The 11,916-nt window shown below is 36.0% G+C and overlaps 1 long non-coding RNA gene across 1 annotated transcript; it reads left to right on the forward strand.

Annotated features, from left to right (window-relative positions):
• Window positions 1–555: 555 nt before the first annotated feature.
• Window positions 556–3,592, forward strand: LOC138884154 (uncharacterized). Its single transcript, XR_011404314.1, has 2 exons — window positions 556–1,242; window positions 3,188–3,592. It is a non-coding gene; the product is annotated as an uncharacterized lncRNA (long non-coding RNA).
• Window positions 3,593–11,916: the final 8,324 nt, after the last annotated feature.

Here is an 11,916-nt window from a genome sequence, read left to right on the forward strand (position 1 = left end):
TGGCCTAAGTAAAAGAACATGTACCAAAACTACTCAAAATGTTAATCAACCGATTTAATTTTTAAAATGTGTTTATCAGAATATGGGTTCGGCAGTTGAATATCATAACTATTCAACTGCTCCAGCAAATCCTTTAACTGTAATCAGACAAAAACTGAGCAGGCGGCAATGGAACATTGAAAAAAAAAGTAAAAAGCTATGGAAAATATATTAGGACAAAATTAAAAATGGGTTTTCAATTGATGCCTTCTAATACTCACTGATGATTACATATAGCCTCCACTATTCACTACCAAACAAAAAACTTGTAACTAACTCTGACTGGACTAAAAGTGTAGTAGTAACTTAAATGTATGGGCCTAATTATAATTTATCAAACTTACATAAGAAACCTAGAAGGGACTTAACCGCTCAACTAATATGCTTAACTTTTCTCGTCATTAACTGACACTAACTACGTACAATCTTTAATGCTTCATGTACTAGCTTCGCAAGCTGAGGTTATTTCCAAATGCATCAGCCCCCCCCCCCCCCCCAGGAAGGAAACGAGGAAAATATGTCTTCAGGGCTAAACAATCCTCCCATGTAGCTCGATCAGGTGGCAACTAGTCCCATTGCACTAGAACCTGAGAAACAACCTTATTTCCTTTTTGGATCATGCACCTCTCCAGAATCTTGTATGGCTGGGGACAGTAAGGACTTGACAGTTCAACTATGGGAGAATGAGATGTTTTTTCTGGTAGCTCATGGAATTTCTTGAGCTGAGAGACGTGAAACGTTGGGTGCAGTACTAGCTGGGGAGGAAGAGAGAGTTTGTAGGCAACATTTCCCACTTTTTGTAGTACCTAATAGGGCCATAACATTTAACAGAAAGCTTAGAAAATTGTCCTCCTAACATAGAGATTTGCCTGTAAGGTTGGATTTTAACATACACCCAATCACCCTCTTTGAATTGTCTATCCGATCTATGTTTATTGGCTTGGTTCACCATTCTCTGTTGAGCCCTCTTGAGGTGATATTTCAGAAGATATACTTTGAACTCCCTCGTGAACAGGCTTCTATCCACTTCCTCCATACTTGAGTCTCTAGCAGCATAAGGCAAGTGCAAAGGAGGGGTTAGCCATATAATGCTTCATATGGTGTACAATGTATGGAAGAGTGAAAGATAGTATTGTACCACCACTCAGCTGCTCCCAAGTAGTGCATCCAGTCCTTTTGGGAATCGGAACAGAAACATCTCAAGTAAGTCTCCACACACCTATTAACTACCGCAATTTGGCTATTTGTTTGAGGATGGTAGGCTGTTGAGGTATTGAAGGTTACTCCTAACATGGAAAACAATTCTTGCCAAGCCCAAATATCACTGCTGCCTATAGGAAACACTAGAAAATTATCTTGAAACACTGCACCTTGCATGAGCCACTGAAATCCTTTACACATTTTCGCTGTAGGTACCTCTTTATCATCAGCTACCTGTACCAATTGAGGTTTGATCCTGCTGATTCTGCATCCCAGCTTCTCTGATGTATCCTCATAAATGAGATTGTGGGTGGATCCACAATCTATGAAGATCTCCAGGGGATCTGTTTAGTGAATCCTCTAAGCCTGAGTGTTTGATACCCCGGTGTGCCATTGAGTGCCCGTAAGGATATGGCACAATTCTCATGTGTCTCTTCCATTACTTCTTCATTAACTGCTTCAGTTTCTAAGTTTTCTTCTTCACCCTCTTCCTTCTACTCCAGTTCTTCTATAGGCCCTAACTCCAAGTAGTAGATTTGTCTTTTGGCCTTGCATTTATGGCCAGGAGTAAACTACTCATCATAAAAGAAGAATATGCCTCTTGCTCTTTTTTTATCCATCTCAGTAGGTGTGATTCTTCTCCTTCTGTTGTTATCTATTCTGATATCAGAAGGTTTCTTGAACCCAGAGGAAGTATCTTTCTGCCAGTTGCTAGAATTGTGTCCCCTTGATCCTCCATTCACAGAAGATCCTGAGTTCAAGTTCCTAATTTCCCTACATTGAGCAGCAAAGTTTGCCTCCTGTAATTTGGCCGAGTACTAAGCCTGGGGTAAGGTACTTGGATTTTCTACCCTAACAGCACTGCTCAATTCTGGTTAGGTTGTTAAAGAAGATGCTAACTGCATGATCTGTTGATATGTCCAGCCTAGTCATTACACTATTGAATGTCTATTGGTACTCCTTCACTATCCCTGTATGCTTCACATTTATTATTCAGTCATTGGATCAGTATATTCTACGCCAAAGCTGTCACATAGTGCCCAAATATATTCATCCCATGTGCGAGGGGGCATTTGACCTCTGCTCCTCTTGTATCCAAAATGGCATTGTAGTGCATCACCTTCAAAGTGCATAGACACTAGTTTCAACTTCTGCTGGATGGTGATCTCTTCCTCAGAGGAGAATTGATCCACCTTATACAACCAGGTTATCAAATCCTTTCCATTGAACCTTAGGAAATCAACCTTAGCATACTTAATAAATGGAAGGGTTGGTATAAGGGTATTTGGTTGGTGAACTGCATCCTGCCATGGGTTGTTTCTGGTTGTGTCTTGAGGTAAGTTAGAGAGTGGTTCATAAGGAAATTGGTGGTATATAGGTGGGTTATATTAGTGTTAGGCACTTGATAGGCTATGGGATACTCTGTGGGTTAGTTATAAGAGTTGTAGGGATGTTGAACTCGACTAGGAGTGCTAGAGCACTGGTTAAGACTGACCATAATGACTTCTGTTTAATTCAGAAAGATAATGAGATTGAGCTGGAAGAGTCCTGGGTTGAGGAGAATAAGGGCCTAAAGGTCCTTGTGTTGAGAACATAATAGGTTGTGTTCTCACTGGTTGATTTGGATTCTGCAGATTAAGGTTCACTTGTGTTTGAGTAAGGGTTCCAGGGGAGGTCCAATTTACTCCCATAGTAGTATTTCGAATAGGGGTATAGTGTTTGAGGTCGGAATACTACTAGAACGTGAAACACTCGACAAAGCAAAGCAATTACCTCACATGGAGCTGGGTGTTGCCATTTCCCCTAAACTGAGAGGGAAATCACTAGGAGAGTACAACTCCCCTCCTTTTGGGTCTATATGCTTGCCTCCTCAGATCTTATGCCTCTATGTATGACCTCATTAATCACTTCTCGTACATTACTAACAGCTTCTTCCTGATTCTTACAGGCCTGCACTTGAAAAGCTTCGAGCTGATCTTTGACGAGCTGTGAAGCTAGACATATCTGCAGACATTTGTGTAGCATGTCCATGACCTCACTTGATTCTCTTGCCATGGATTCCACAGATCCAAGGAGCTGCTCTGATACCACTGACGCCGGTTGCAATGGAAAAGTGAAAAAGAAAAAGTAAAAGCTAAGGAAAATAAATTATGGCATGTTATGAATAGTTTGTACATTGGATAATATTTTGGATATTACATTGGATGCTACATTGGATGCCCATGTTGTGAATAACTTAAAGATTAAATTTCCTATTTTATGTCCATCATCTTTACTTTTTATGCCTATAAAAGGCCATGTAATTGCAATGAAAAATTACACCAAAGTGAAAGAAGAAAACACTTCTCCATTCTCTCTATCTCTTCTTGTTTACATTTTACTGCATTGCTTTTATTTTATAACACGTTATCAGCACGAAGCTCTAATTTTATTCTTAACTCCCGCTAAGTTGAGCCATATTTTATTAAGGTATGTATCATTATAATCATTTTATTTATGGCAGTACATATCATATGCTCATTGTTTGCAGATTACTTGTGCGCTTGAGCATCTTAAATAGTTTAAGTACATTGCAGTGATAAAATAACTATTTCCTTCCGTGCTCAACTCTTAGAGGACCTCAAAGTCATCAAACTAGCTATGCACTAATGTCATACTTATAATATTCATGGACTCCCTAGATCAAAACATATCTTTAAGGCATTTTGAAGAACTGTGAGAAATAAATTGACAAGCAATAATTTTATAGTTTAATTACTTTATATTTATTGGAACATATAAATAATGTTAGTCACGTTCAGTTCTATTAACACATATATATCAATAATATAAAGTGAAATGAAACAAGTATGTAATTTCTACTTTATGGCAAGAATAAAATGAAATAGTAGATTGTTAACATGATATAACTCTATTTTCATTTCTTTTACCTTAATCGTTTTGTTTTCATTAATTGTTTATTATTATAATTATTTCTCTAACTTATTCATCTTTTATGATAGTTTTCACTATGTCAAATTTATCAAAACTTGAATTTGTGGCACTTGACATCACCGGGAGGAACTATTTATCATGGGTTCTTGATGCTGAAATTCACCTTGACGCTAAAGGTCTTGGAAATACTATTATACAAGGAAATGAAGCATCAAATCAGGATAAAGCGAAGGCCATGATTTTCCTTCGTCATCATCTACATGAAGGGTTAAAAACTGAATATTTAACCGTAAAAGATCCACTTGAATTATGGATTAATTTGAAGGATCGATATGACCACCTAAAACTTACGGTATTACCGAAAGCTCGGTATGAGTGGATACATTTAAGGTTGCAAGACTTTAAAACCGTAAGTGAGTATAATTCTGCTATCTTTAAAGTAAGTTCTCTATTAAAATTATGTGGAGACACTATCACAGATGAGGACTTATTGGAAAAAACATTTTCTACTTTTCACGCTTCAAATGTGGTGGTACAACAACAATACCGTGAAAAAGGTTTTAAGAAATATTCTGAGTTATTCACATGCCTACTTGTGGCTGAGCAGAATAATACTCTATTAATGAAAAATCATGAAGCTCGTCCCACTGGGTCAACTCCATTTCCGGAAGTGAATGATGTAGCAACATATGATAAGTTTGAAAGAAAACAAAATAATTACTGTGGTCGTGGACATGGTCGTAAACGTGGACGTGGCAGGGGGCGAAACAATTATCGTCATTATGGTGGAAATAAATTGGAGAACAATAAGGGTTCTCAAATTAATCATTCAAAAGGTAAAGCTAGTATGTGTCACCGATGTGGTATGAGAGGTTATTGGGCACGCATTTGTCGTACGCCAGAACATTTTGTCAAACTTTATCAAGCCTCCCTCAAGAAAAAAGAAAATAATGTGGAGGCACACTTGACCTTTCAAAATAATGATGATGAAGCAGGTCCCTCAAATAAATATGATTCTAAGGCACATCTTGCATATAAAGATGATGATTTTGAAGGCCTAACAAATATTACTCATTTAGAAGTTGGGGACTTCTTTGAGGATATTGACTGAAGAACTAATCATCTTACTGGGGAATGAAGCTATAAAAGTTGTTATGTTTATGTTTGCAACTAGTTTATTTTTCTTGAGTGTATTTTCCTAATGCATCATGTGTTGCTAGTTTCTACATTTCTAATGTATTTCTTAATGTTTTTTTCCTGCTTGTCTTTCATATTTATTATGATGTATTATTTGTTTTTTTATGAAGAATATGAAAATTCCTCAGTCTTCTGTTGGACTCAAGATTAATAAAGATGATATATGTCTTCTGGATAGTGCTACAACACACACTATTTTAAAAGATAAGAGATATTTCTCTTATTTGGTAATGAAAGAAGCGAATGTTAATACAATATCCGGTAGTACAAGATTAATTGAAGGTTCTGGAAGAGCCAATTTATTACTACCAGGAGGAACAAATTTGGCTATTGATGAAGCACTATATTGTAGTAAATCTCAAAGAAACTTATTAAGTTTCAAAGATATTCGCCAAAATGGCTATCATATTGAGACTACAAATGATGAAAAGATTGAATATCTTTATATTACTACAATAATGTCCGGTAAGAAATATGTGCTTGAAATGTTACCTGCTCTTTCCTCCGGCTTATACTACACAAGTATTAGCAGGATTGAAACACATGCCGTAGTAAACGAGAAGTTTACTAATCAAGATAATTTTATTATTTGGCATGACCGGTTGGGCCATCCTGGTTCTAATATGATGCGTAAAATAATTGAGAATTCACATGGACATGCAATGAAGAATCAGAAGATTCTTCAATTTAAGGAATTCTCTTGTGCTGCGTGTTCTCAAGGAAAATTAATTATTAGACCATCAACTATTAAAGTTAGGATGGAATCCCCTGCATTTCTGGAACGTATACAGGGTGATATATGTGGGCCCATTCACCCTCCATGTGGACCATTCAAATATTATATGGTTTTGGTAGATGCATCTACAAGATGGTCACATGTGTGCTTACTATCAACTCGCAATATGGCATTTGCGAGATTGTTGGCTCAAATAATAAAGCTAAGAGCACAATTTCCAGATTATGCAATTAAGACAATTCGTCTTGATAATGCCGGTGAGTTTACATCCCAAGCCTTTAATGATTATTGTATTTCAACTGGGATAACAATTGAGCATCCGGTTGCTCATGTTCATACACAAAATGGTCTAGCAGAATCATTGATCAAACGCCTCCAATTAATTGCTAGACCAATGCTTATGAGAACAAAACTTCCCATTTCAGTATGGGGTCATGCTATTTTGCACGCAGCAGCACTTGTGCGGATAAGGCCCACAAGTTATCATAAAGTCTCCCCATTGCAATTGGCTTTGGTCAGGAACCAAATATTTTCCATCTTAGGATCTTTGGTTGTGCAATATATGTTCCAATTTCTCCACCATAATGCACAAAGATGGGTCCTCAAAGAAGGTTGGGGATATATGTTGGATATGAATCTCCTTCTATTATAAAATATCTAGAGTCGATGACTGGAGATTTATTTACGGCAAGATTTTCTGATTGTCATTTTAATGAATCAGTATATCCAACATTAGGGGGAGAAAATAAGCAGCTGAAAAAGAAGATAGATTGGAATGCATTATCACTGTCTCATTTAGATCCTCGAACAAATCAATATGAACAAGAGGTTCAAAAGATTATTCATTTACAAAATATTGCAAATCAATTGCCATATGCATTCACTAACCTACCAAGGGTGACTAAGTCACATATTCCAAATGCTAATGCTCCAATTCGAGTTGATATCCCGACAGAACAATTAATTAAAGCAATTGAGTCTAAGCCATGCTTGAAACGTGGTAGACCAATCGGTTCTAAAGATAAAAATCCTCGAAGAAGAAAAGGAGCAAGTGATCAAAGTGAACATAACACAGAGGTAGTGGCTCAAGAAGAGCCCCAAGACGTAACAAATGATAAGACCTTAGGGGAGGTCCAGGTACCTAAAAATAATGAAAATGAAGAGATATCAATAAGTTACGTCTCAACCGGGAAAAGATGGAACCGAAATAATATTGTTATCGATAACATTTTTGCTTATAATGTTGCTGTTGAAATAATGCAACAAGATGAGGATCTTGAACCAAAATCTGTCAATGAATGTAGACAGAGAAATGATTGGCCAAAATGGAAAGACGCTATCCAGGCAGAGTTAACTTCACTTGGAAAACGTGAAGTCTTCGGACCCATAGTTCGAACACCTGAAGGCATAAAGCCAGTAGGGTATAAATGGGTTTTTGTGCGAAAACGAAATGATAAAAATGAAGTCGTTAGATATAAAGCACGACTTGTGGCACAAGGGTTTTCCCAAAGGCCTGGAATTGATTATATGGAGACATATTCTCCTGTAGTGGATGCTATCACCTTCAGGTATCTCATAAATATGGCAGTGCAAGAAAAACTTGATATGCATCTAATGGATGTTGTTACAGCCTATTTGTATGGATCATTAGACAACGAAATTTTTATGAAAGTACCTGAGGGATTTAAAGTGCCAGAAGCATATAAAAATTTTCGAGAAACTTGTTCAATAAAGCTTCAGAAATCTTTATACGGATTGAAACAATCAGGACGTATGTGGTACAATCGCCTGAGTGAATACCTGTTGAAAGAAGGGTATAAGAATGATCCAATTTGTCCTTGTGTCTTTATAAAAAGGTCTGATCTGAATTTGTTATAATCGTCGTGTATGTTGATGATTTAAATATCATTGGAACTCCTAGGGAGCTTCCAAAAACAGTAGACTGTTTGAAGAAAGAATTTGAAATGAAAGATCTTGGAAAGACAAAATTTTGTCTTGGTCTACAAATTGAGTATATGAAAGATGGAATATTTGTCCATCAATCGACATACACCGAAAAGATTTTAAAGCGATTCTATATGGATAAAGCACATCCATTGAGTACCCCGATGGTTGTGAGATCACTTGATATAAAGAAAGATCCATTCCGACCTCATGAAAATGATGAAGAGCTTCTTGGTGCCGAAGTACCATATCTTAGTGCAATTGGGGCATTAATGTATCTTGCCAATAATTCCCGACCAGATGTAGCTTTCCCAGTAAGCTTATTGGCAAGATTTAGTACTTCGCCAACACAATGAAACTAGAATGGTATTAAACATATATTCAGATACCTCCAAGGGACCATTGATATGAGTTTATTTTATTCAAATGAATCCAAGTCATCATTGATTGGTTATGAAGATGCAGGATATTTGTCTGATCCATACAAAGGTCGATCTCAGACAGGATATTTATTTATAAGTGGAGGTACAGCCATATCATGGCATTCGACAAAACAAACTATGGTTGCTACTTCTTCAAATCACGCAGAGATAATAGTGTCACACCTCCTTTTTCGCCCGCGCCACCCGCAACAGGGGCACGGAAGGGAGTTTTTTCCAATTAATGGACAATCGAAATGAGATTTATTTATTTATTTCAGAGTCGCCACTTGGGAGATTTATGGTGTCCCAAGTCACCGATTGAATCCCGAATCGAGGAAAATATTCGACTTTTCAAATGAAGTCTGTGAACCAGAAATTCTAAGTAAGGAATTCTGTTGATCCGAGGGAAGGTGTTAGGAACCCCCGAATCCCGTGGTTCTAGCACGGTTGCTTAAATTGTTGTAATGGCTAGATATCTGATATAATACATGTTGAACATATGTGCGAATTTTGACTTTTAACCGCTTTTATTGTTCTTATTATTTTTATCGAGAATTGCAACATCGTGAAAATATATCTCGAACCACGTCACATCAATGTACCCGTGGTTATCGACATATTTTGACTCTGTTGAGATTTGGATTTGGGTCACATAAATGTGCACCCGAGTTTAAGAAAATAAATTGTTAAAGGCGCGCCTAAAGCGACTAGCATATCATTATTTTTTGGGTAAGGTCGTGAAATTTGATAAACGACCGATCCCGAAGTCTATACAATTATTAACATTTTATTGAGGGCCCTGCAACTTATACGTTTTATTGGGTGAGGCTCATCTCATTCATTTTAACAGGATAATCCTAAAGTGCCTACATTTTTTCTATTAAATTTGTCTCTACAAAATGAAAGAGAAAAGGTCCTAATTTATTTACATGCTTACGAGTTGTTATAGTTGGGTTCCGAATATGATTCATAAAATCTGAAAATGATGCAAGCAGGGCAGTCCGTTGTCAATGCGGGCCCAGGCCTAAAGTGTATGGCACAAAACTGGACCCGGGTCATCTCATTCACATGTTACTACCTAGTTACATTATACTAGGCATGTTCACAGTTTGTCAAATTTAAAAAAACTTGGCAATCTAATTTTAATCCTAGACCATTTACATGCTGAATTTAACCAATATTATTTAACTAAACAATATTCCTACAAATTCTGAAACGGTCTATTCGTTTAATGAACTAACTGTTGAATGTTTAAAAATAGTCTAAATCAGCTAACATGCTTTTTGAGACATGATAATCATCCAACAATAACGAATTAATTAGACAGAGTTACTACACCATTTATTTATTTATTAGGCAATACATAGATAGTTCATCCGTTAAGCTACCGTCAGATGTTCCATTATATATATTAAACAGCTACATGATTCTAATTAGAGTAAGCTAAATAATGTATATATACAAATAAAATTCAGAATATACTTAAGATAAATTCAGAACTTCAACTCTTAATTTCATATTCATACTTCACATTTCAGTTTACATTAACCAGCGTGTCAGTTGTGCACCTGATATTGGAAGCAGAAGAAAAGGAAGATCAGCAGAAATGCAGTAGCATATAACAACAGCAACACCCAACAACCAGTAACAACCAGCAACGAGAAACCAGTGACAGATTTTAAAATCAAGATAAAAATTCAGAAACACCAACAACAATCAACGGACATAAGCAAAGGGAATCTTTTCAGATTTGAAAGACTAGTTAATGTTTAACCCTTAATATCTGAATCCGTAAATCAGAATATTTAGATTGTATATCAGGTGTATACTACTCTCTCTTTAAATTTCTAGGATGTTTTTATTTTATTTTTTTGAAAGTCTTAATATTTTCGAAATTCCCTCTCTCTTCAATATCCAGCCCCTTCTCCCTTTTTTTCTGTCCAAGTCTGCTCTTACCAATTAATCAAATAATAAAACATTCATTTTCTCTTACCAAACCCACTACTACATAAAAAATACAATTATTATTTATTTAATCAACTTTTCTTGAGCCCCGTAATCTCACTATATCTTGTTCCCCATTTTTGATTAAACAAGTGCATTATTCCCCACCATTATGTCTTGTCCCCCACCATGTACTATTTTAATATTATTAAAATATTATTTAATCTTAATGGACAGAGCACTCAAAATAAACAATTGTTCAGATTTTCAATTCCAAAATACCCATCCGCCCTTACTGAAATTACCATTTTACCCATGAAAATACTGCAATTTACCAATCTACCCCGTCAGCTATAACTTATTCACCTAATCAATTCTAACCAAAATATAGCAGCTATAACCAATTCCTAATCAAATTTTATGAACAAACTCAAACTAAATGATGAACAACAAAGAAAACTGGAATTATTTTGACTGAACAATATTTTTAAACAACAAATCTACTTTCAGATTTCAACAACAATAACAAACAAGTATATTCAAATCATTGAGCTCAAATTCAAATTAAACTTAAACAAAATTAATAAACAGATTCAAATCACTAAACTCAAATAATGAATTGATCTTCAAATTAAATCCAACAAAATTACAACAAAGATGCATGATTCAAACTAAATCAAAAAATTAAAAACCAAAACATAAACTCACATTAAATCACTAGATTAAAACGAACTTCAAACAAAAAAATGAGTGCGAATTAAATCTATATTAAACAACAAAGATGACAGATTCAAACGATTTACACTAACACTCTTCTATATTAAAACTAAATCCTTTAAATTAATAAAAACAAACTGAAGAAATAATTAATTGAACTTCAACTTAAATCTAAAAATATTATAATTAAACTAACAATTTCTACCTAAAAATAAACAATAAAAATGAAACAAACTGAAGAAAATAAAAAAAAACAATAAACACGAATTGGTTAAACCAACTAACCGGATCGGAACGACGATGAATTCGAACGAAAACAAAACTCGAACCAAGACTGCCAACGACTTAACGGATCTTGACTTCAACGACAAACCCACCTTCCTTTTAACCTTGAGGAACTCAAAACGACAAACGACGACCTCGACGGATTGAAACTGAAGATCGACGAGCAGCAGTTGTTTGTGGTTGAGCAGCGGCAGCCATGGATGCTGAACGAAGAAAAAGAAGGCGAAAGGGTGGCCATTGACGGGCTCGAGCTGAACGAAGAAGTAGCAGCCATGGTTGCTTGGGGTCGTTCATGGTGGTTTATGGAGGCGGTGAAGCAACAGCAGCTGCTACTGCTGAACATGGAGCTCAATGAGGCAGCTGGGAGGTGAAGCAAAAGCTCGTCGAGGCAGCTGGAGTGCGAATTAAATCTATATTAAACAACAAAGATGACAGATTCAAACGATTTACACTAACACTCTTCTATATTAAAACTAAATCCTTTAAATTAATAAAAAC

This window comes from Nicotiana sylvestris, chromosome 12, assembly GCF_000393655.2.
Source record: "Nicotiana sylvestris chromosome 12, ASM39365v2, whole genome shotgun sequence".
NCBI classification, from domain to species: Eukaryota; Viridiplantae; Streptophyta; class Magnoliopsida; order Solanales; family Solanaceae; genus Nicotiana; species Nicotiana sylvestris.